Raw genomic sequence first — 27642 nt, forward strand, 5'->3', positions numbered from 1 at the left:
CTACACCCCACAATTCTGAAAGAGACAGCTGAAGAGATTGTGGAAGGATTTGTAATAGCTTTCAAGAATCACTAGATTCTGGAATGGATCTGAAGGACTGGAAAATTGCATATGTAACTCCACTCTTTAAGAAGGGAGGAAGGCGGAAGAAAGGAAATTAAAGGCCAGTTAGCCTGAGCTCAGTGGTTGGGAGTACGTTGGAGTTCATTATGAAGGATAATGAAGGATTATGAAGGATTTTGGACCATACTTGGAACATTGTGAGCAGTTTTGCATTCTTTTTCTAAGAAAAGATGTTTTGGCATTGGAGAGGATCCAAAGGAGGTTCATGAGAATGATTCCAAAAATGAATGGGTTAATGTATGAGGAGTGTTCGATTGCTCTGGGCCTGTAGGCACTAGAGTTTAGAAGAATGAGTGGGGATTTCATTGAAACCTATTGAATATTGAAAAGCCTAGATAGGGTGGGTGTGGAGAGGATGTTTCTTACAGTGGATGAGTCTAGGATCAGTGGAACAGTCTCAAAATAAAGGGACATCTATTTAGGAAAGAAATGAGGATGAATTTCTTTAGCCAGAGGGCAGTGAATCTATCAAATTCATTGCCACAGAAGGCTCCGGATGCTAAGAAATTGGATATATTTAAAGCAGATGTTGTTAGTTTCTTGATTTGTCAGGGCATCACAAGTTAGAGAAAAGGCAGGAGAATGGGGTTGAGAGGGATAATAATGAAATGTTGGAGCAGATTCGTTTTGCTGATTGGCCTAATTCTGCTCCTGTATCTTATGGTCTTATAAAGAGTCAATAGAAGAAACCTGTGGTGTTTTCATTAGTGGAAAGGGTGAAGAGCTTGAAGCTCCTGGGAGTCAACATTTCGGAGGATCTATCCTGGGCCCAAGACATTGATGACATCACAAAGAGGGCACGCCAGCGGCTCTACCTCTGTCACCAAAGGTTCTTGTAAATTTTTTTACAGATGTAATGCATGCTTCTTTGCCTGGTATGCAGACTCCGATGAACAGCACCAAAAGAGTCTACAGAGGGTAGTAGACTTGGTCAACTCCATCAGAGGCACAATCCTTCCTGCCATCGAGGACACCTTTAAGAAATAGTGTCTTGATAATGTGCTGGCATCCATCATTAAGGACTCTCTCCATCTGGGACATGTCCTCTTCTTGTTACTATCATCAGAGAGGAGGTACAGGAGTCTGAAGACCCACTCAACATTTTAGGAACAGGTTCTCCCTCTTCACCTTCAGGTTTCTGAATGGTCCACAAACCCAGGAACACTCATACCTCCACTTTTGCACTTCTAATTATTTTTGTAAAGTACAATAATTTTTATGCCTTGTTGCCACAAGCCAATAAATTTCATGACACGTGTCAGTGATAATAAATCTGATTCTGATTCCTCATGTAGTTTTCACAGTTCGGCCTACCTCATGGAGATCTGGGAATTTGTGTTGTCTCTATGTGTTTCTGTCAATTAAATGGAGGTATTATGATACATATTGGCCCTGAAGTTTTGATCTGAGTTATCAGTATATGAATGTTTAACATGTGGATTTGAGATGTCAAGATCCTTTCTGCTATCATTTCATTGCAGTGTGCTCTTTGGAAGCCTGGCCCAATGATTTTCACTCCACCATCCTTCATTCTTTCATGACAGATGTGTCTTGGCTTTCTAGGAGCGCACTTCTAGGTCTTTGGAAGACAGTGTCTGATGCCTCCTTAGTTGATAAATTTGTTTTCTGTTATAGTACTTCAACAGTCATTAACACTAATAGCATGCATGAGAAAAGAAAGACATCAGAAGAGTACATTAAACAATGATACATGAATATCACAGACTGTAATTTCTTCCATTAGTTGTTAAATATACTAAATTATTCTACCTTATTGTTTGTGCTTCAGCATTAAAATTGTTTCAGTAATTGTGGGTTAAACAGAACATAGCATAATAAAAGACAGGTTGGACCTTATAAATCTAAGAATACAGGAATTTCAGTCCCTCAATCTATCTTTTATCATGAATCTTTAACACCCCCTCACCGCCGCCTTCCTGACTCAGTCCCTCTCAATGGCAGAACCTATTAATATGTCCCTTTAAGATGTGGTAAGAAATAAAGGAAAATTTGGAAGTCTTTCAAAGTGGTGTTCTGAATCTGTGCCCTGTAACGTATTATTGTCTATATCTTCATCCTGTAAAATACCCGAAGGTGTCAAGGGGATGATTGCTCTGCTGATTATGCAGCTTGTATAGATTTTGCATTAGCACTGAGATCGGTGGAACGTTGGCAAGTGGCAGGGGCTGAAGTCTGGAGTGGTCATGGTGGAGGGTATGCATTTCCTGCCTTTCTCACTTAAAGAAACAATAATTAGAGTTCCCAGACATATCCACTAACAATACAATGAGAAAAACTTGCAGCCCCCATCTTGTTGCCATGGTGATCATCTAAGTGGAGCTATTTTATGTTTGTCACAGTCATGACCCTGAATTTTAACTTGCTTATGCTCTCTTTCTCTTTTCCATTCTCCACTAGTGATATCCGTTCTTGATTGTCTTACATTGGTTACTGCATTTATTGTTAATTTAAAAAAAATCTCTCCTTCCATCATTCTCTCAGCTTCCCTCTCTTTTCTGCTTTCTTTCCACTTCTTAGATTCTTTTTCTCTATCCTGAGAGCAGAGTCAGAATGTAGGGCCACCGGAGTCCAGAGCAGGCAGGCATGCGGAACAGAACAGTCAGCTGGAGTGTAAACCAAATAAAGGCAGCTGGCTGTCCCGTTACAAAGTACGAAGTAAATGTATTATCAATGTACATATGTTTCACCGTATACAACCCTGGGGATCATTTTCTAGTGGGCATTCTCAATAAATCTATAGAATGGTAGCCAGAATGAAGACAACGACGTGTGCAACTACAAAAAGAAAGAAATAATAATAAACTGGGAGCAATAACAATGCAGAAAACAGATTCCTGACAACAATGCCTTTGTGTTTACATATGCTATTTACGTCTGGTATGGTGGTGGCACAGTGGCCTCTCTGAGTCCAAACATCCTTTGTGTCTTTTTCAAGATCGCAAGGCACTGCTGGATATTAAGGCCACTCGATCAGTGAGTTGCTCAATAGCAGAGTAGCTGGACTGGTTGCATGCCGTGTTTGACTGCTACAGTGAGCCAAGGAAGAAGGCACTGGAGGTGATATGTGAAAGCCGTGCACAGTCTAACAAATGGTGCAAATGATTGTCTTGGACATTTTTCTTGTGACTGCAAGACCATGCAAGACTTCTGAGCTGATGGTAGGGGAGCTGTGTGGCCTCAGACAGGCCAGGTCCTCGTGCCGTGGAGTCACCTGCTGCGGCGATCTAGGAGAGAAGATGCCAGGGGTGGTGTGGCATGGTGGGTGTCCAGGCTGGTTTGGGGTGCTGCTCTCCAGTGTTCGCTTGGTGGAACAGAAGCTGGATTGCGTTCATCTGCAACTGCACTAGCGAGTGTTGAGGAACTGCTGTGTACTTGTTTTTGCGGAAACGTGGCTCCAGGACAATCATCCCATCAATCTACAGGCCATGCCACTCAGGGACTTGAGCGATATTAATATTACTATTATTATTTTATTATTATTATGTGACTGTGTTTTACTGTTATGGTAATTACATGTACTATATGTGGCCATGTGCTGTGTGACTGTTGCTACTGTGATTTGCAACTTTTGGAACTGTTTCGATCAGCTGTAATTACGTCTCTGGTTGAATGACATTTAAATTTGAACTTAGAAAAAACTTCAGGACAGCCCACTGGTTCAACTTCAAAGAGCCAGGGATCCGGGTTTGATCTTCACCTCCAGTCCTGTCTGTTGTGAAGTTTACATGTTCTTTATGTGACTGTATGAGCACAAGAAAATCTGCAGATGCTGGAAATTCAAAGCAAAATACACAAAATGTTGGAGGAACTTTGCAGGTCAGACAGCATCTATGGAATGAACAAACAGTATACGTTTCGGGCTGAGACCCCCAAAACATCAACTGCTTGTTCATTTCCATAGATGCTGCCTGACCTGCTGAGTTCCTCCAGCATTTTGTGTCTGTTGATTTCGATTTCTGAGAGCAGGCACAAAGACGATGGGTCAAGTAGCCTCCTCCTGTTCTGTAGTAAGTAAAAACAACTAATTTGTCTACTTATTTTATTTTGCTAAAACTTGCTTGCTGGAAAGAAATAAGCTTGATCGACCAGAGGACCAACCTTTACAATACCTTCCCTGCCATGCAATCAGGCTTTGAAAGAGATTCAGATGGTAGAAGTAAATATCAATACCTTGTATCACACAGCTTAAGATCCTCCAAACCATTGTTGGAATTATTAGTGTATCAATATAACACAGATCTATAACACAACAGAAGCAGAACAGGTTCGAAATTTATGTGTTGTTGTTGTCGTCCCTTTTCACGCTTTGTGACACGTTGGGCGGCAATTTTGCTGTTTCCAAAGTACTTGGATGGAAAGTGTGCAAGGACCCAGCCGGATTCGAAACCAGGACCACTCACCCCGAAGCCTAGAGCTTATGCCACTACACCACTTGCCAGCTATATTTCCATGTAGGAAGAATATACAACAGTACAGTACAATAAGGGTCCTTTAGCCCATGGCATTGTATATATAAACCTACTCCATGATCAACATAACCCTTCCCTCCTACACAGCTCACAGGCTTTCACTTTTCTTACATCCATGTGCCTATTTAAAAGTCTACTGACTGTCCCCATTGTAAAAACTCCACAGCCACTTCTGGCAGTGTGCTCCAGTAGCTAACCAAAAAAAAAAGCAACATTTATTGAATCTCCCCTAGCTTTCCTCTGCTCACCTAAAATGAATCTCCTCTGGTATTGGCCACTTCTGACCTTGGGAAAAGGGGCTGGTGGTCCCCTCGATCTGTACTCTCATACTCTCGTGCCTTTTTCTGGTTCGACTATTACAAGACCATATGCACAGGTGCAGGGAAGTTACCAAATCCATGAGGAATAAAGAACATCAAGATAGGATGAAGACAATGAATTGTCTGAAAGGCCTACTTCTGTTCTGTATCATCTGTGTGGAGAACTGACTTATTGTCCACACACAAGACAGAAAAAATGCATGCAATAGGTTCCAGGCTTTGGGCATGCTATTACCTATTAGTTTAACACAGTGGATTCACCACCATTCCTAAATGGCTAATTAAATGCAATATATTTTTGACAAAATCTCATTAGCCCCAAAACATGATCATTTTTCTTTCTTAGAGTTTTGTCTGACCCGCTGTGTATTTTTAGCGTTTCCTGCTTTGATATTAGATGTGGCGTTCCTGCTGCGTTTAGGGGTCGACTTCCAACAAACATCTGAGCAAATTAAAGCTGGAGGCAAACTAATTACCCTGAAACTCTCAGAATGTAAAAGGACAAAGGCATTCCTGTCAAAGTCCTTAACAGTTTTGTCCTCATTTGTCTACTCTCAGGACACATTCCTGGGTTTACTGACAGGATGGAGGTTTGCTCATTTTGCAGCTCATTCTTTTTCTGTATCTGGGATATAATTGGATATATTTTTGACAAACTATTGGAATGAAGAGAATGTGCACTCAGTAGTCACTTTATTAGGTGCAGCTGTACGCCTGCTCGTTAATGCAAATATCTAATCAGCTGGCAGCAACTCAATGCATAAAAGCATGCAGGCATACCCAAAAGGTTCCATTGCTGTTCAGACCAAATAACAGAATGAGGAAGAAATGTGATCTAAGCAACTTTGACTGTGGAATGATTGTTGGCGCCAGATGGGGTGACTTAAGTATTTCAGAAACTGCTGATCTCCTGGGATTTCCACACACAAAAATGTCTAGAGTTAACAGAGAAAGGTATGAAAAAAAAGCATCCAGTGAGCAGCAATTCTGTGAACAAAGAAACCCCCGTGTTAATGGTAGACCTCAGAGGAGAATGGCCAAATTGGTTCAATTTGAAAGGAAGGTGATAGTAACCCAAATAACCACGTTAGTGGTGCGCAGAACATTTCTGAAGACACATGACGAACCTTGAAGTGGATGGGCTACAGCAGTAGAAGACCAGGAACATACACTCAGCGGCCACTTTATTAGTTATAGGGAATGCCTAATAAAGTGTTTACCGAGTACACTTATCAGAGGGAGGCTCAATTAATATCCTATTTCTCCTTGTCATATAGAAATGAACAATATTCACCTCTATTGTGAGCTAAACTCATTTTAAAAGTCTTCAATGACTGTCAGAAAATCGAAACAGTCTGTGCTGCCCTGCTTCTTCCAGACTCACACTTAAACTGATCGTCCATGGAGAGGTGAATCGCTGAACTCTGACACTTCCCTTCCTGTGCAACCCTCTAGACTACCAATCAACAACATGAGCTTGAATGAGAGCTTAACCTCACCAATCTTTGGAACCTAAACAGTTACTTTATATAATTGGTTGGCATGCACAAGGAATGAGTTGAATAAGAACTACTCCTATAGTAAACGTTCCAATACCTTTAGGTAGTTCTGGTTGATTCCTCAACTTATTGAATAGGGTTGGAAGGTCAGTTGGAAGTCCCATCCTGACAGTTCTACTCTGAAAATAAAACTACTTAGCCACAGTACATGGAAGATTCCTAACAGCCAGGGGAACAGTTCTTAAAGGCCAGCATTTATTGGTTTTCCATTGGACCATATAACTCATTGGACTTTTTCAGAGGGCATTTGAGACTCAACCATTCAAGATATCCATCTGGGCCAAATTGAAGAAGACCTTGCCTGAAGGCAGTAATAAACTAAATGGGCTTTTTTTTTCAAGCAACAGTTTGATATTTTAATAATCTCTATGAAAAATGATGCCAGTGTTTTATTCCAGATAGCAACTGAGGAATTTAAAGCTGTGAATCTGCTTGATGGCATGCCTCAAGATATTAATCCTGGTTCCTGGGTTACCTGACCAGTAACTTAACCACATTTTTCAGTAATCACCTATAATGTGGTTGATGAGAAAATTCTACAACACCCCAAATTAATAAAAGAAGGTTCCTATCCCATTGAAGTTTACTTCATGTTCTATACCAAGAGCTCATGGTCAGAATCATTAACAGGCTTTTCACATTGGAACATGTTTCATTGGTACATGTTAGAGCTGTGTGTAGATCAACTACCCATCTACCTCTCTATCTTAATCTCACTTTCCAGCATTCGGCCCATAACCGTCTAGGTCATGGCATGTCATGTGCTCCAGTAAATACTTGTTAAACATTGTGAGAGTCACACACAAAATGATCAAAGAGCTCAGAAGGTCAGGCAGCAACTATGAAGAGGAATAAACAGTTGACATTTTGGGATATGTCCTTTCATCAGGACTGCCTGATGTTGAGAGAGTTAAGTCTCCATTGGGCTTTCAGCAGATTCTAAGTTCAAAGTAAATTTATTATCAAAATATAGTATGTACTGTGTATGTCTCCATATACTACTTTGAGGTTCATTTTCTTGTAGGTATTCCTAGAAAAACAGGAAATACAAAGAAGTCAGTGAAAAACTACACACAAATACCGTCAACCAATGTGCAAAAGAAGACAAACTTTGAAAATTAAGGGAGTAAAAATATTCAGAACATGAGTTGTAGAGTCCTTGAACGTGAGTTCATCGGTTGTGGAATCAGTTCAGAGTTGGGAAGAGTGAACATATCCATGCCGGTTCAGGAGCCTAATGGTTGAAGGGTAATATCTGTTTCTGAACCAGGTAGTCTCCTTTATTTCCTTCCCAATGGCTGCAGCAAGAAGAGAGCATGGCCTGGATGGTGGGGATCATTGACGATGGATGCTCCTTGTAAATGTGCTCAGCAGTGCAGAGGGATTTGCCTGTGATGGACTGGACTGTATACAACACTTTCTGTCTTGGGCATTGGAGACTTCATACCAGACTGTGATGAAACCAAGTCAAGTCAGATCGCTTTTTATTGTCATTTCGACCATAAACTGATGGTACAGTATACAATAAAAATAAAACAACATTCCTCCAGGACCATGGTGCTACATGAAACAACACAAAACTACACTAGACTACGTAAAACAACACAAAAAATACATTGGACTACAAACCTACACTGGGCTACATAAAGTGCACAAAACAGTGCAGGGCAGTACAGAAATTAATAAATAAATAATTAATAAACAAGACAATAGGCACAGTACAGGACAAATTTCAATAGAATAATAAATGATGTAGAGGTCAGGATACCGTCCACCATACATCTATAGAAGTTCGTCAAAGTCTTAAATGATATGTCAAATCTGTGCAAACTTCTATGGAAGTCAAGATGTTATTGTGCCTTCTTTGTGATGACACTAATGTGCTGGTCCCAGGCCAGATTCTCTTTTATGACAATAACAAGCAACTTAATGTTACTAACCTTCTCCATCTTCAATCCTCAAATGAGGAACAGCTCATGGGATTCATTGTATCGAAAGGATGGGCAGGAAGGCAGAGGTGGTGGGTAACGTGGCTCTGTTAGTAAAAGGTGAAATTAAATCATTAGAGAGTGATGACAAAGGGTTGGAAAGCGTTGAATCTTTGTGGATAGAGCTAAGGAACCACAAGGGTAAAAAGACTCTAATGGGAGTTATATACAGACTCCCAAACAGATGTATGAACATGGTCTGCAAGTTACAACATGAGATAGAAAATGCAGGCCAAAAGAGTAATGTTAAAATAGTCATGGGGGATTGCAATATGAAGGCAGATTGGGAAAATCAGGTTGATGTGGGATGACAAGAGTTCCCAGAGTGTCCATGAGTTGCCTCTTCAGCATTTCATTATTCAACCCTCTAGGGGGATCAGCTATTCTCGATTGGGTGTTGTGCAATGAACTGGATAATGAATTGATTAGAGAGCTTAAGGTGGAAAAACCCTTAAGAGAAAGTGATCATAATATGATCAAATTCAGCCTGAAGTTTGAGAAGGAGAAGCTAAAGCCAGATGTATTAGTCTTATAATGGAGGAAAGGAAATTGCAGAGGCATGAGAGAGGAGTTGGCCAGAACTGACTGGAAAAGAACTCTGGCAGGGATGATGACAGAGCAGTAATTTCTGGAAGCAATTTAGAAGGCATAGGATATATACATCTCAAAGAGGAAGAAGTATTATAAAGGCAAGGTGACACAAACATGACCAACAAGGGACGTCAAAGCCAATATAAAAGCCAAGGAGAAGGTGTATAATAGAACAAAGATCAGTGGGAAGTTAGAGGATTCAGAAGCTTTCAAATACCAGCAGAAGTCAACTGAAGATGTAATTGAGAAGGTAGAGATGGAATATGAAAGTAAGCTAGCCAATAATATTAAACAGGATACCAAAAGATTCTTCTGATACGTAAAGTTTAATAGAGAGGCCAGAGTGGATATGAGACCACCGGAAAACAGTGCTGGAGAAGTAGTAATGGTGACAAAGAAATGGCAGATGAACAGAATAAGTATTTTGCATCAGTCTTCACTGTGGAAGGCACTAGCAGTATGGTGGGAGTTCCAGGTGTCAGGGGTCATGAAATGTGTAAAGTTGCCAATTACTCGAGAGAAGGTTCTTGGGAAACAGAAGGGTCTGAAAGTAGGTAAGTCACCTGGACCATGATGGGGTACACCCCAGGGTTCTGAAAGAGATTGTGGAGGCAATAGTAATGATCTTTCAAGAATTACTAGATTCTGGGATGGTTTTGGAAGACTAGAAAATTACAAATGCCTCGCTCCACTTTCAAGAAGGGAGGCATTTGTAATTTTTGTAATTTGTAAAGCTCTCGGCCAGTTAATCTGATCTCAGTGTTTGGGAAGATGTTGGAGTTGATTATTAAGGATGAGGTCTCAGGGTACTTGGAGGCACATGATAAAATGGGCCGTAGTTGTCATGGTTTCCTTAAGGGAAAATCTTGCCTGACAAACCTGATGGAATTCTTTGAAGAAATAACAAGCAGGATGGACAAAGGAGAGTCGGTTGATGTTGTGTACTTGGATTTTCAGTAGGCCTTTGACAAGGTGCCACACATGAGGCTGCTTAACAAGCTATAAGCCCATGGTATTACAGGAAAGATTCTAGCATTGATAAAGCAGAGCCTGATTGGTGGGAGGTAAAGATTGGGAATAAAGGGAGCCTTTTCTGGTTGGCTGCCGGTGACTCGTAGTGTTCCACAGGAGTCTGTGATGGGACTGATTCTTTTTACATTATACGTCAATGATTTAGATGATGGAATTGATAGCTTTGTTGCAAATTTTGTAGATGATACAATTGTGGAGTGGTAGTTTTTGAGGAAATAGTGAGGCTACAGAAATGATTTAAACAGGTTAGGAGAATAGGAAAAGAAGTGGCAGATAGAAGATAGTGTTGGGAAGTGTATGGTCATGCACTTTGGTAGAAGAAATGAAAGGGTAGACTATTTTCTAAGTGAAGAGAAAATACAAAAATCTGAAATGCAAAGGGATTAGGTTAATTCTTGTGCAAGGTTCCCTAAAGGTTAATTTGAAGCCTGCGACTGTGGTGAGGAAGGTAAATGTGATGTTAGCATTCATTTCAAGAGGACTAGAATATAAAAACACAGATGCAATGTTGAGAATTTATAAAGCAATGGTGAGACCTCTCTTGGAATATTGTAAGCAAATTTGGGCAAGTTATCTTAGAAAGGATGTGCTGAAATTAGAGAGGGTTCAAATGAGATTCACAAAAATGATTCCAGGATTTAATGGATTGTCATATGAGGAGCATTCAATTGCTCTGGGCTGGTATTCACTAAAATTCAGTAGAATGAGGGGTGACCTCATTGAAACCTATCGAATGGTGAAAGGCCCTGATAGAATGGATGTGCAGAGGATGTTTCCTATGGTGGGAGAACCTAAGACCAGAGGACACAGCCTTAGAATAGAGGGATGTCCTTTAAGAATAGAGACGAGGAGGAATTTATTTCACTGGAGAGTGGTGAATCTGTGGAATTCATTACCAGAGGGCATGATGGGATATGGGGGTGGGGGGGGGGAAGGCAGGAGATTGGGGCTGAGAGGAAAATTGGATCAGTTATGATTAAATGGCAGAGCAGACTCGATGGGCCAAATGGCCTAATTCTGCTCCTATAGTTTATGGCTTCTTCCTACTTTTGTCAATAATCAGCTCTTTGGTTTTGCTGTTGTTGAGTGAGAGGTTGTTGGTGTGGCATCATTCAGAGTGAGAGGTTGTTGGTGTGGCATCATTCAACCAGATTTTTGATCTCTCTCCTATACGCCAATTTGTCACAGCCTTTGATTTGGCCAACAACAGCAGTGTAATCACCAAACTTAAGATGGCTTTGGAGCTGTACTTAGCCAGATAGTGTTAAACTGCAGGATGTTTGTATTTAAAAAGAAAATATCATTAACAATTTCAAAGGAGTTTAAGATCAGAAGAAAGTCAAAGGATGTTTCTGTCAAATCCTTAAATATGCTGGGACAGATTAAAAACAAGATTGCACAGAACTACAGAGGATATACAGGCAGAAACAGGCAATGTCAACGTTTATGTTCTATCTGGGTGTCCTCCTCATCCAAATCCATCAGTGAAAGCCTCTCACGATTGACTAGTTTCCACTTAGATATGCCGTACCAGCCCTATTATGAACACTGCCCATTGTGCTAATGGCTTCCACATTCTCACTGCTCTTTGAGTGAAGGAAGACTTTTCTTCTGAGTTCCGCTGCTAATGATGCCCTCTACATTGTTACATGTATCCATGCAAGATCATTCTTTTTTAATCCAGCAGATGAAAACCTTTCATAATCCTGAAAAGCTGTATTAGGTCACCACTCTGCCTTCTGTTTTCAGGAGGAAAGTGGCCAATAGCTAACAAAACATTATTTTCTTTCTCATTCCTGAAATGTCGCTTCCCCTAATAGGATCAGCATTTACTGTTCATCAATAATTGCTCCTAAACTAAGTGGCTTGTTGGTGTAGGGCAGGTGAAATCTGAGGGTCAAGCATTTGGGTGTACAGTTAGTCACGAAAAGGCTAGACAGGGTAAGAATGGTAGTCTTTTTTCCCTAAAGGACATTACTGGAATAAGGGGTTTTCACAATAACCTGGTTTTATTGTTCCCATTACTGTTGTTAACATTTCATTCCAGATTTATTTAACAAAACTATCTTAAACTCGATTAAAATTTGAATGTAAGTTCAAACTCCTGGCATCAGATCAATGGTTTAAGTCTCAACATAGATGCACTTAAGTTTAACCAAAATGTTGTTCAATGCCTTCACGTATAAAGGATCTTGGAGTTCATGAATATTAGAACTTGTCCCGATCCTCAGCAATTTACCACTTTGGTTCCTTCCACTTTATCCTGGCTGGAGGGGTAACCATGGGCACCCAAACGGGCTGCAGTTATGCCTGTCTCTTTGTTGGCTACTTAGCACAGTCCATGTTCAAAGCCTTCCCCGGTAATGTTCCCCAACTCTTCCTCCTCTACGTTGATGACTGCATTGGTGCTGGAGACACCAATGATCTCTGGAGACAAACTGTCAACCACCATTTTTTATAAACCTACTGATTCCTAGGATTATCTTGACTACACCTCTTCCCACCCTGTCTCCTGTAAAAATGCTATTTCCTTTTCTCAGTTCCTTTGGCTCCACTGTAACTATTCCCAGAATGAGGTTTTCTTTTCCAGGACATCAGATATGTTTTCCTTCCTTTCTCTTCCTCCACTGTTGATGCTGCTCTCACCTGCATCTCAACCATTTCTGAAACATCTTCCCACTGCCTTAACAGTGATAGAGTTCCTCTTGCCCTTACCTAAGACTCCATGAGTGTCCTCATCCAATACATCATTCTCCGTAACCTCCCCAAAATCCAAAGGAAATCTATCACCAAACATATCTTTACCACCCCCTCTATTTGCTTTCTGTAGGGATTGTTCCCTCCGTCATTCCCTTGTCCATTCGTCCCTCCCCAGTAATCTCTCTCGCAGCACCAATCCTTGCAAGTGGCCAAAGTGCTACCCCCTGCCCTTTCATCTCCTCCTCCTCCTCTATTCAAGGCCTCAAATAGTCCTTCCAGGTGAGGCAACACTTCTCCGGTGAATTTACTGGGGCCGTCTATTGCGCCCGGTACTCCTGATGCAGCCTTCTCTATATTGCTGAGACCAGTTTTAAATTGGGGGTCATCTCCATCGAGCGCCTCCACTCCATCTGCCAAAAGCAGAACTACCCAGTGGCCAAACCTTTTAGTTACAATTCCCCCTACAGTTCCAGCATGTCGTCCATGGCCTCCTGGGCCAAGATGAGGCCACCCTCAGGGGGGAAGAGCAGCACCTTATATTCTGACTGGATAGCTTCCAAACTGATGGCAAGAATACTGATTTCTCATTCCGGTAAAAAATAGTTCTTCCTCCTCCCTCTTCTTCTATTCTCCCCTCTGGCCCATTATCTTTTCTCACTTGCCTATCACCGCCTCTTGGTGCCCTTCCTCCTTCCCTTTCTCCTAAGCTTCACTCTCCTCTCTGATCAGATTCCTTCCTCTCCAGCCCCTTACCTTTCCTACCCATCCAGCTTCACGTGTCACATTCTAGCTATCCTCCTTTCTGTCCCTCCCACCCTTTTATTCTGGCATCTTTCCCCTTTCTTTCCAGTCCTGAAGAAGAGTCTTGGCCCAAAACATCAATTGTTAATTCATTTCCATAGATGCTGCCTGACCTGCTGAGTTTCTCCACATTTTGTGTGTGTTGCTTTGGATTTCCAGCATCTGCAGACCTTTTTTTTTGTTAATCAATTCCAGGAAGTTTGACTGAACTGTATAAAACACTAGTTTTTCTTTGCTTGTGTCCAGAGTCATCGGGAACTTGGCAAACAGTGGGGTCATGTGACCAAACGGAGCTGGAACAACCTGTGTCCCTGTAGTACTTGTTTGTAATTATTTAATTCAGTTTGTGTTGGTTTATAAATATGTTGATGGTCAGGGTATTGAGAAGAATAATCCAAACAAATGTATCAAATAAATTTAAATCATGATGAAATCAATGTAAATCCTTCTGTGGTAGCAACAAGTCATCATAGTCCAGTCTTCCTCAGCAATCCCATGGCATGCTACCAACTACTTTCATTAATTTTTATACAAGGTGATGTTAATGCTTTTTGACAGCTGTTCTGCAAGGTAAAGAAATAGCCCATTTTAGAAATGGCCTCCTTATGTAACAGGCTCATTTCTGTTCGGAATCAATAGTGTTGTTATGTGTGTGTGCTTCTTTCAGAGATAATGAGGGGATTTCGAAGAAGCAATGATCTTACAACATTTGTCATTTGCAGCTTAATGATAAGCGATGGCTGTAATATTAAGCATTTCCCAGAAAATGTCTGAGGGAAATTCCAGAAGAACTGAGAGCAAGCAGAATTGAGGTTGCTCTATAAACTAATCCAAGTGAGTTGGTGTTTCTTGGAGGGTCAAAAATGTTAGATGGAACACTTGTACCTATAAAGGACAGTGATGTACCAACTAGACCATTTCTTTCAGTCTTAATGATAGAGATACAACCCTCACCCCTTCTAGATTTACCAGTTTCAAGTGCCAGTGAAAAAGGTGACATTTGCTCTGCTGTCAGCAACACGGTTTCCATGGTTATACATTTAAAATGTTATAAACACCAGAGATTCTGCTGATGCTGGAAATTCAAAGTAACACACACAAAATTCTGGAGGAACACAGCAGGTCAGGTAACATCTAGGGAACAGAATCATGGTCCTGATGAAGGGTCTTGGACCAAAATGTTGTACTTTTATTCCTTTCCATAGATGCTGCCAGACCTGCTAAGCTGCTCCAGCAATTTGTTAAAAATTACTACTTGCATTTTCATGTTGTTTTCTTTCCTTTTGATTCTTACTAACATTTTTGCACCCGGGTGTCCACAGGCATTAAAATAATCATTACTTTGGATTCAGTAAGTACCTTATAACCAAGGCAACTAGAGTTTTGGCCTACTTTTCGTTAATAATTAGGACTGAACATTTGAGTTAGGCCACCTTTACTTACTTATTCAAAGTTATAGCTGCCAATGCTGATACTCATTTTCATAATGGAACTCAGGAGAAGATACTTAACTACATTGTGTGGTTTGGTGGTTCAGCTGCTGCCTCACAGACACAGCACCCTGGGCCCTTGGGTGAATGTGGGAGGAAACCAGAGCACTTCGAGGAAACATGCAAACTCTACACAGACAACACCAGAGGTCAAGATTGAACCCAGGTCACTGGAAGGCAGTGGTTTAAATAACTGTGCCACTGTGGCACCTAATTCAACCACAAACTTGTTTTCCACCTATCACCCACTGGCCTCTATCTCTAAACTCTCCTCTTCCCCACCCCAGTCTGACCCCATGTACCCATCATCTCCCCCCTCTCGTGCTTTCACCTCTCACCTAGCAACTCCTGTACCACCCTCCCATGTGCCCCTTTATACTGGTTATTTTCTCCCTACATTCTCAATCCTGATGAAGGGTCTCCATTCAAAACGCCAGAATCAGGTTTATTATCACCGGGATGTAACGTGAAACTTGTAAATTTAGCAGCAGCAGGAGTTCAATGCAATACATAATCTAGCAGAGAGAGAAAATAATAAATAAACAAATAAATCTATTATATATATTGAATAGATTTTTTCAAAGTGCAAAAACATAAATACTGTATATTAAAAAAATAGTGAGGTAGTATCCAAAGATTCAACATCCATTTAGGAATCGGATGGCAGAGGGGAAGAAGCTGTTCCTGAATCACTGAGTGTGTACCTTCAGGCTTCTGTACCTCCTACCTGATGGTAACAGTGAGAAAAGGGCATGCCCTGTGTGCTGGGGCTCCTTAATAATGGATGCTGCTTTTCTGACAGCTCACTGAAGATGTCCTGGGTACTTTGTAGGCTAATACCCAAGATGGAGCTGACTAGATTTACAATCTTCTGCAGCTTCTTTCAGTCCTCTGCAGTAGCCCCTCCATACCAGACAGTGTGGCAGCCTGTCAGAATGCTCTCCACAGTATAACTATTGAAGTTTTTGAGTGTATTTGTTGACATGTCAAATCTCTTCAAACTCCTAATAAAGTATAGCCGCTGTTTTGCCTTCTTTATAACTACATTGATATGTTGGGACCAGGTTAGATCCTCAGGGACCTAGAAACTTGAAGCGGCTCATTCTCTCCACTTCTGATCCTTTTATGAGGATTGGTATTCATCTGACCCTTCCTGAAGGGCACAATCAGCTCTTTCATCTTGCTGATGTTGAGTGCCAGGTTGTTGCTGTGGTACCATTCCACTAGTTGGCATATCTCACTCCTGTACGCCCTCTCATCACCATCTGAGACTCTACCAACAATGGTTGTATCGTCAGCAAATTTGTAGATGGTATTTGAGCTACACCCAGCCGCAGTCATGCGTATACAGTATAGAGAGTAGAGCAGTGGGCTAAGCACACACCCTTGAGGTGCGCCAGTGTTGATCGTCAGCGAGGAGGATATTTTATCACCAGTTTGCACAGATTGTGGTCTTCACAGATATAGCCTGACCAGCAGTTCGATCTTATCTGCTCACTTTTAGATCAATGGCTCAAAACTCTGCTTGCTGATCCAATTAATATGCATTTTGCTGCTGCACTCCTGCATGCTGTACTGGAAATGCAAGAGAGGGTGATCGCATTTGACATTGGGAAATTACATTGGATGACATAGTGCCAAAGACATCCCATTTTATCTGAATTACTCTGTTGTTGAACAGGTCAGCATAATATACTATTACAAATGAGAGAAAATCTACAGATGCTGAAAATCCAAGCAACGCTCATAAAGTGCTGGAGGAACTCAGCAAGCCAGGCAGCGCCTATGAATAAAAGTACAGTCAACATTTCGGGCCAAGTCTCTTCAGTGGGACTGGAGAGAAAAAAAAGGTGAGGAGTAGATTTAAAATGTGGGGGGAGGGGAAGGAGAAACACAAGGTGATAAGTGAAATCGGGAGGTGGATTGGTGAAATAAAGAGCTGGGAAGTTGACTGGTGAAAGAGATACAGAGCTGGAGAAGAGTGTATCTGATAGAAAAGGTCAGAAGGCCCTGGAAGAAAGAAAAGGGGGTGGACCACCAGAAATGGGCAGGTAAGGAGATAAGGTGAGAGAGGGAAAAGCAGATGGGGAATGGTGAAGTTGGGGGGGGAGGCATTACTGGAAATTCGATAAATTCATGCTCATGCCATCGGGTTGGAGGCTACCCAGATGGAATATAAGGTGATGTTCCTCCAGCCTGAGTGTAGCCTCATCGCACCATAGTTTGGGGCACATAATTCTCCTCAATTTCCGCCATCTCCAATGGGAACCCACCATCCAACACATCTTTCGCTCCCCTCCCCTCCATTTACTGCCTTCTGCAGGGAACACTCCCTATGTGACTCCCTTGTTCATTCGTCCCTCCCTGCTGATCTCCCTCCTAGCACTTATCCTCGCAAGCGGAACAAGTGCAACAGCTTCCTCTACACCTCCTCCCTCACCAGCATTCAGGGCCCCAAACAGTTCTACCAGGTGAAGTGACACTTCACCTGTGAGTCTGTTGTGGTCATATATGGTGTGGCCTCCTGTATATCAATGAGACCCAATGTTAATTGGGAGACCCCTTAGCTGAGCACCTATGCTCCATCCGCCAGAAAAAGCAGGATCTCCCAGTAGCCACCCATTTCCCATTCTGACATGTCCATTGAAGACCTCCTCTACTGTCGTGATGAGACAACACTCAGGTTGGAGGAACAACATCTTATATTCCATCTGGGTAGCCTCCAACCTGATGGCGTGAGCATCAATTTCTCGAATTTTCGGTAATGTCTGCTTCCTCCTTCACCATTCCCCATCCCCTTTTCTGTCTCTCACCTTATCTCCTTACCTGCCCATCTCGGGTGCTCCTCCCCCATTTTCTTTCTTCCAGGGCCTTCTCTCCTCTCCTATTAGACACTTCCTTCTATCCCCACCCTGTATCTCTTTCACCAATCAACTTCCCAGCTCTTTACTTTGCCCTTCCCCCTCTTGGTTTCACCTATCACCTTGTGCTTCTCTCTCCCCTCCCCCCTACCTTTTAAATCTACTCATCTTTATTTCCTCCAGTCCCGCTGAAGGGTCTCGGCTGACCATTCTTCCCTGCCCTCTACTCCTCTCAACGTTGCATGGCACAATAGCCTAACAGTTAGCACAATCACCTTACTGAGGCAGCTTTCACCTATCAGGGCTTGATTCCTGCTACTGTCCGTTAGGGGTTTCTATGTTCTCCCCTTGTCCTCATGGATTCCCTAAGGGTGCTCTGGGTTCCTCCGACATTCCGAAGATGTACGGTTGGTAAATAGTGGGCTTCTACGTTGGCACCGGAAGTTTGGCAGCACCCGCAAGCTGCCCTCAGGACAATCGTTGCTGATTACATTTGCTGCAAAATGATGCATTTCACTGTATGTTTCAATGGTTTGATGTACAGTGGCGCTAAAAAGTTTGTGCATAACTATGACCTAAAATGTGATTGGATCTTCACACATCCTAAAACTAGATAACGAGAATCCAATTAAATAAATAACACAAAACATTATACTTGTTCACTTCTGTAGGATTAAGGTCAGAACTTTGACCCGGCCATTCCAAAACATGAATTTTTTTCTTTATAAACTATTCTGTTGTTGATTTACTCTTGTTTTTCGGATCATTGTTGCATTATTCAACTTCTATTAAGCTTCAGGTGATGGACTGCTACCCTGACATTCTCCTGTAAAATGTCTTGATACAATTTTGAATTAATTGTTCCCTCAACGATTGCAAGCTGTTCAGGCCCTGAGACAGTAAAGCAGCCCCAAACCATGATGCTCCTTCCACCATGCTTCACAGTTAGGATGAGGTTTTAGTATTGGTGTGCAGTGCCCTTTTCACTCCAAACATAGCATGTGCATTTCTGCTTAAAATTTCAACCTTTGTCTCTCCTCTCCACAGAAGCATTGTAGAACATCCAGGTGGTCTTTTGCAAACTTGAGACATGCAGCAATGTTTTATCCGGAGAGCAGCAATTTGCTCCGTGTTGCCTTCCATGAACACCACTCTTGTTCAGTGTTTTTTCTTATGGTGACCACATGAACAGAGACTTTAGCAAGTCCTAGAAAATTCTGCAGGTCTTCTGCTGTTACCCATGGGTTCTATTGTTCTCTTAGGGTTATCTCTGCAGGATGCCCACTCCTAGGGAGGGTAGCAACAGGACTGGGTTTCCTCCAATTTCTCTTACTGTGGACTGTTGAACACTGACATCTTTAGAAATGATGTTGAAGCCTTTTCTAGCCTCATGCCTCTCTATAATTCTTTTTCTACGATCCTCTGAAAGCTGTTTTGATCAAGGCATGGTGTACATAAACACATCTTTCTTGAGAAGAGCAGGCTCTGTCAGTAACCTGGCTTTGTGTCTTTTTTTTATAGAGCAGGACACCTCCACAACCCACACCTCCAATCTCATCTCACTGAACATCTGACTCCATATAGCTTTTGTAGAAGGATTTGCCCCAAAGGTTCACATCCATTTTCCAACAAATACATGGAATATTGGATCATTTTTCTCAATAAATAAATGAACATGTATAATGTCTTTGTGTTATTTATTGAATTGGGTTCTCTTTATTTAGTTTTAGAACATGTGAAGATCTGATCACATTTTAGGTCATATTTATGGAGAAATAGAGAGAATTCTACAGAAAATCCTACAAACTTTCTAGTAGTACTGTACGTGTGATAAACAAACCTAATATTTAAATCATTTAAAGACATTAAACAATCTTGAAGTGTTAAACAAGCTTGAATTTTAAATCTTTAAACTTACATTGCATGTGCGCTGCACTGGTCCTGTGACTACTCTTACCTGCAGCAATGCCTGCTGGATCCATCTTACTGGAGTCTGCCCCACTGTTTTCAGTGTTTTTAAATGCTCTGATATTCAGAGGTGAATGAAAACAGTTTAAAAATATCCAAATAATATTAAAATGAATTAAAAAACAAAGACATGATATGCTTAGGTAAGGTGAATTAAAATAAGTTAATTAAAAGTGTAGGCAGAAGAACAAAAAAAACCAGCTAACTTAATTGAACTTAACAATATAATTGAGGTTAACTTATTCAAGTATACAAGCTCGCTGTTTGTACTTCAGGTTAGCCTGGTATAAAACTCTACCATCCACATTTCTGCTGGATTCACGCTAAACCCTCGACCGAAAGGGATGTCGGATGAACTGCTGACTGACTTCCTGCATGTTGTTGAGTTCTGCTTTGCAGAGCACAAGTGCAGGAGCAACAAGCATGCAGAATATTAGAGAGTGAATGGTCGAAACAGAACTGATCAATTTCTGGGACTGATCCCACCTCAACAGCCTCGGAAGGTAACGACTATAGTATTTGTTCGCAGAAGACCTTACCCGGCTCAGGGGGACTGCCTTGCTGACATAACTGAGGAGTAGATTTCCTTCACCATAAAGCCCATTGTACTCCTTCCCACCATCCTCTCTTCTAACCTGTAGCCCTGCAATCATTTTCTAAATCTCCTCTTCAATAATTATACTCTGCTGATTATTTGATTTAATCCCTTACAAATTCCAGTGTGTGTATGTGTGTGTAAGAGAGAGAGGGGAAAAAACCTAGGATGAAGACTTAGTAGGAGGAGTCCCAAGTCTGGGATTCAGACGTATGATTCTTCGTAACCTCACTGATCACCTCAATCCTGATGAGTAGTACACTACACAATTTTTGTATGCTTAGAATTTCTCTTTGCACTTGTGCCTTCAATATTAGACACAACACTGCCCATCCTGTTATTATCACCAGCATTTTATTGTGTATTGGAGCGATAACTGTGTGCAATCTTTCCTGAACAGTATAAAAGCTATCAGAAGATTATTTCAGGAACTTGTTTCAGGCAGCCCTGAGCTCTCCTACCAAGAACCCGTGGTCACCTGCCTGGACTGTCTCAGCCTCCGGAAGCACTGTTCCTCTGATAGCCCAGGAGAGTGATCCATGCATCCTCTGAGCTGGGAAGATCTACTACATCTCATTCCTGCTGCCATCCCTGAAGCTGTCTTGTTCTCCTGCTGCTTCTAGAATCTTCTGCTGCTGTCCATTACTCTTTCCCCTTTATCCACCAGCGTACAATTAAAGAGTCCATACATAGTACAGAGTCTGCATTTCGATGGAAGTTAGAAAGAAATGTGAAATCCAACAAAACTCACTGGAACATAAAGGAACATTCGGCCCCTCTCCTCTGGTCCTTCGTTCAATGAGATCATGGCTGATGTGATGCTTAACATATGAAATATATTTCTGTCTTACAGAATGCATATCAATGATCTCAATGTAACCCCACGCTCCCATCCATGCCATTTACAATCCCAGAAATTGTTACCCATCATCAAGTGTGTACACATGGCTCCCAAAGGGTTTTTTCAATTAATGCGTTTAAAGAATAGTGGAGGGACAGATCCGACTCCTCCTTCCAATTACTTGAATTCTTATAGTCAATATTCCTTACTTTATTTAATTGTATTTAGAGATAAAGTGCAGAACAGGCCATCCTGGCCCAACGAGCTGCACTACCCAGCAACCCACCTATTCAACACTAGCCTAATTGCAGGACAATTTACAATGATCAATTAACCTACTAACTGGTACGTCTTTGCACTGAGAGGAAACCAGAGTACCTGGAGGAAACTCACGAGGTCATGGGAAGAACGTACAAACTCCTTACAGATGGCACTGAAAGTGAACTCCGAATTACTAATGCCTGGGCAGAGGAAACTCTAGTGAAGGCCCACAGCAGTCCTGATGTGCAGATTGGTTGTCTGACCTGGGGTATAGGGGTGAAAGACTAATCGAACCATCTAATAGCTGGTTCCCTCTAAAGTTTCCCTCACGAAAGCTGGCATTCGATCTGCACATGGTCTTATCTGGTAAAGCAAATGATTAGAGGCTGTGGGGTTGAAATGATCTAAATCTATTGGCTGAGGAGGGATAAAAAAGGATCAGCCATGGTTAAATGATGGAGCAGATTTGATGGGCCAAATGGCCTAATTCTGCTCCTATGTCTTATGGTCTTATAGTAATGATGTCATGCTAACCACTACACTACAGTGGTAGATATCTTCTACTAGGATGTCCTAGTCAACTATAATTCAGTTCCATAGCTTTAATTTTAAATATTTGTCCCTTACATGGAAACTTATTCTAGGGTTTCTGGAAGTTTAATCACATCATAAAAAAAAATTAACTTTCTTAGACATGATCTAATATTCTTTATATATTTATTGTTAAATATTCTTTACAAATCTCTGTTAACTCTATTATGAGTTAAATAAAAATGCTCACTGACTATCGTTAATGGATTTCAATTACTCATATGTGTTAGATTATCAGACCCATATATTTCCAGATTTCTTTTTTCACATCTCTCTGATCTAAGAGAGCTTCATTTAACTTTTGCCATTTAAAAGGACAATTCCTGAACTGGGAATCCATCGGTCCACTGTTAAAATCCTTCTTCTTCAGCATTTTATCTCTTCCAATTATCACCTTCCAGCTTCTTATTTCATCGCTCCTCCCATCCCACAATCACCCACAGCCTCCTCCCCTTTCACTTGGCTTTATCAGTCACTGCCAGTTTGTACTTCTCTTCCCCCACCACTCCCGTCCCACCTTCTTATTCTGTCTTCTTCCCTTTTCCTTTGCAGATCTGATGAAAGGTTTTGGCCTGAAAAGTTAATGGTTTATTCCATTCCACTAGGTGCTGCCAGACCTCTGATTTCCTCCCGCATTTTGTGTGTGTTATCCATTGGAAGAACGTGGATTCAGAATTCAAGCCTATTTATTGTCATTCTTCAGTACATGAATGTAAAAGAGAACAAAATGATTGTCACTCCAGATCCGCTGCAGCATAAAACATTGAATAAGCATAAAGAACATAACAATAAAAAGCACTATATACAAATATAAAAGCAATCCTATAAACCATAATTTACAAGTGACTGTTAGATACAGTACAAAGACTGATATTATGTACATAAAGTGATGCTAGGTATCATGGTGCTGGGGGATGGTGGGGCTGGTTAATGGGAGGAGGTTTTGATTAGCCTGACGGCTTGGGCATCACCAATCTCATCAACTCAGGATGGTATCTGCAGATACTGACCTCATAGTTCCCTTACCCTGCACTGCTTGTTTCTACCTCCTACCCAAGATCCACAAGCCTAACTGTCCGGGTAGGCCCATTGCCTCTGTCTGCTCCTATCCCATGGAACTTGTGTCTGCTTATGTTGATTCCATTTTATCCCCCTTTGTTCAGTCCTTCCATCTACAGCCTTAATAATTCAATGGTCTTGATGCCCTCAACAACCTTCAGTTATTTAGCTAGCTTGATTGCCTCGTTTTCACCACGGGCGTACAGTCACTATATTCTTCTATCACCTATCAAGAAGGCCTTAAAGTTCTCCACTTCTTTCTTGATAAAAGACCCAATCAGCTCCCCTCCACCACCATCTGCCTCCATCTGGTAGAATTGGTTCTCACTCTCAGCAATTTCTCTTTTGGCTCCTCCCGCTTTCTCCAAACTCATGGTGTAGCCACGGGCATCCACATGGGCCCAGCTATGCCTGACTTTTCATTAGTGGCATGGAACAGTCTATGTTCCAAGCCTTCCCTGTTAATGCTCTCCATCGCTTTCTGTGCTATATTGATGGCTGCATTGGTGCTGTTTCATGGCTGAGCTCATCAATTTCATCAACTTTGCCTCTAACTTCCACCCGGCCCTTAAATTCTCTCTTTACTTTATTGATCTCCATCACTGGAAACAAACTGTCTTCTGATATTTTTTATAAACCCACCAATTCCCATGGGTATCTTGACTATATCTTTTCCCATCATGTGTCTGCTCCTTTGTCTCTGCCAGATCTGCTCCCAGGGTGAGGCTTTCCTTTCCAGATCATCAGAGATGTCCTTCTTCCTCAAGGAACAGGGTTCTGCCCTCACCCACATCTCCTCCATTTCCGGAACATCTGCACTCACCCCTTCTTTCCACCGCTTTAACAGGGATAGAGTTTCTCCTGTCCTCACCTACCACCCTATGAGCCTTCGCATCCAGCACATTGTTCTCTGCAACTTCCGCCTCCTTCAACAGAGCCCTACCACCAACTATACCTTTACTTGGCTCCCCAGCCACCCCACCACTCTCTGTTTTTGGGAAAGATCCTCCTCTGTGATTCCTTTGTTTATTCTTTGCTGCCCACTAATCTCCCAGCTGTCACTTATCCCTGCAACTCTTCACCTGCAAATCTGTTGAGGTCACCTACTATATCCGAAGACCCCCCTCCCCCAGCTCCCCCCCCACCTCGTGTGTAAGTGGCAGCAAGGCAACGATACCCATTCCCCCCGGCAAATAAAAGCGCACCCACTACCAAGCACGAGTGTGAACTAAGCAATAGGAAAGAAACAGACCTTGCAGTTACCCCAAAGACTATTGCATTTCATCTGGCATTCGACAAACCACAGGTTCTCTCTCTCCCATTTTCACAGCGAGCAGGAGACATAACAATAACCCACTGTTTTATGACATTAAAAGTCTGTATTGTCGCGTTTTACAAACTCTGTGCCTGAAGATCGCAAAGATCTCGTGTCTTTGGGCCCACAGCAAAAGATTTTCTGGCCTCCCTGACGACACACAAGTCTCCTGCCATGATACAGACCTTCGGTCCGCCTGTCTCCAGAGCCCCGAGATCTTGGGCTTCTAAACAAGAGGCCGCCTCTCAGGCCGAACCCCTGGCGGGCTGAACATCAACTGGTCCTGAAACCCTGAGAATGAGACCCAGTCCTGCAAAGAACCTAAGTTTGTGTGTAACCCCAGTTCAGGCTCTTCAAAAGAACCCTGAAAGGGAAAAATAAAGATATTAAAGATGAAAATAGAGCTGTTTCCAAAGATGCAGGCAAAGGAGTTGCTGTTTGGTGCCATCTTAACTCTGCCTCTAACTTTACCGACTTTCAAATTTCAAAGTAAAACTTATTATCAGAATACATACATGTCACCACATACAACCCTGAGATGCTTTTTCCTGTGGACATACTCAGGAAATCTATAGAATAGTAACTGTAGACAGGATCAATGAAAGAGGAGGGCATAGAAGACAACAAAATGTTCTTGATCCAGCTGGTGCAAGTCTTGAGACACTTGTACCTTCTACCTGATGGCAGCAGTGAGAAAAGAACTTGGCCTGAATGGTGGGTGGTGAGGGTCTTTCCTGCGACAAAACTCCGTGTAAGTGAGCCCAGTGGTTGGGAGGGCTTTACTGAGATATACTAGACTGAATCCATTGTCTTTAGTAGGATTTTCCACTCAAAGGCATTGGTGTTTCCATACCAGGCTGTGATGCAGCCAGTTAATAACCTTCCACTACACATCTGTAGAATTCTGCCAAGGTTTTGGATGTCATGCTGAATCTCTGCAGAAGTTTAGGTGCTGTCATGCTTTCATTGCAATTACATTTACATGATGGGTTCAGGACAGGTCTTCTGAGATAGTGACACCCAGGAATTTAAAGCTATTGACCCTCTCCACCTCTGATCCTCCGATGAGAACTGGCTCATGAATTTCTGGTTTCCCTCAGCTGAAGTCTACAATCAGTTCCTCGGTCTTAATGACATTGAGTGAGAGGTTGTTGTTATGACACCACTCAGCCAAATATTTAATCTCCTTCCCATAAGCTGATTCATCACTATCTTTGATACATCCCACAACAGTGCTGTCATCAGCAAACGTGAATATAGCGCTGGAGTTGTACTTAGCCCCACAGTCATAAGTGTAACGCGAGTAGAATGGGGGCTAAGCACACAGCTCTGTGGAGATGTTTTTGCCAACCCGAACTGACTGGGGTTCGCAAATGAGGAAATTCAGGATTCAATTGTACAAGGGGGGTATTGAGCCCTAGGTCTCAGAGTTTACTGATTAGTTTTGAAGGGATAATTTTTGGTAATTTCCTTCCTCTCCCTACTCTCTGCTTCCTTTCCCCACTCTAGTTTCTTACTTCTTCCCCTCACTTGCCTATCAACTCCACCTTGTGCTCCTCCTCCTTCCCTTTCTTTCACGATCCATTGTCCTCTCCCATCAGATTCCTTCTTCTCCAGCCCTTTGCCTTTTCCACATCACCCTCCAGCTTCTTACTTCATTCCCCCCTTCCCCACCCATCTGGCTTCTTCTATCACCTTCTAGCTTGCTCTCCTTCCTGTCCCACACTTTCTTATTCTGGCATCTTCTCCCTTCCTCTCCAGTCCTAATGAAAGGTCTCGGCCCGAAACATAGAAACATAGAAAACCTACAGTATAATACAAGCTTCTTGGCCGACAGAGCTGTGCTGAATGTGTCCCTACCTTAGAACTACTTAGGCTTTACTCATAGCCCTCTATTTTTCTAAACTCCATGTATCCATCCAGGAGACTCTTAAAATACCTTATCATTTCTGCCTCCACCACCGCCGCCAGCAGCCCATTCCACTCACTCACCACTCTCTGCATAGAAAACTCACCCCTGACATCTCCTCTGCACCTGCTCCCCAGCACCTTAAAACTATGCCCTCTCATGCTGGCCATTTCAGCCCTGGGGAAAAGCCTCCGACTATCCACACGATCAATGCCTCTCATTATCTTGTACACCTTTAACAATTTACCTCTCATCCTCCGTTGCTCCAAGGAGAAAAGGCCGAGTTCACTCAAACTATTCTCATTAGGCATGCTCCCCAATCCAGGCAACATCCTTGTAAATCTCCTCTGCACCCTTTCTATGGTTTCACTGATGGTTTATTAGATGCTGCCTGATATGTTCAGCTCCTCCAGAATTCTGTGTGTGTCACTTGGGTAAGTAACTTTTTTGAGTCTAGAGGTCCTGGTGATCTTGGAGTTCTGAACTCCTATTCTCTTAAAAGTCTGGGGTGTAAGCCATCAGGTTTCTTGAACCTTGAGTACCTTTTTTTTTATCTTACTTTACCCTACCTGCATTAGCTTTTATGCGTTCTACATTCTAATCCTCCTTCCATTGTTCAATTCCCTGGGACATCAGGTATACCACGTTCCTCATCTATTGTGAATAATAATAGAAGTTAATTATTCAAAAAGTATGGATTTCTTTATTTTCAGTTGTCATTTTGCCCCCATGTGCTTTTTACAGGACCCAATCTACATCTGCCAGCCTTTTGGGTTAAGATTAAATTGCAAAACCTTTTGCAAAAGCTTTTTTTAAATGTTCATTTTAAGTCTTTGCTATCTTACGTCTTTTTCTGTTCTTCGTATCTCTTCAACTCTCCGTGTGAGTTAAGTTCTCAGCTCATGGTGTACATAAGTTCCTGTAATAAGCAAAAAGAAATTTAAATGCCTCCTGCTGGGTTCTGGTTCAACGTCCTTTGGTTTTATCCAATAATGTTACAGAAGAAACCACTATCTGACTGATCCTTTTGAAGTGTCACAAAAAGCAGAATCTTAATATCTACTAAGTTTCTCAATTTTGAGTTTAACATTGAATCGATAACCCCAGATGAATGCTCCCTTACAGTTAAATTATCCACGTCTAGCTTA

This window comes from Hypanus sabinus, chromosome 11, assembly GCF_030144855.1.
Source record: "Hypanus sabinus isolate sHypSab1 chromosome 11, sHypSab1.hap1, whole genome shotgun sequence".
Taxonomy (NCBI): Eukaryota; Metazoa; Chordata; class Chondrichthyes; order Myliobatiformes; family Dasyatidae; genus Hypanus; species Hypanus sabinus.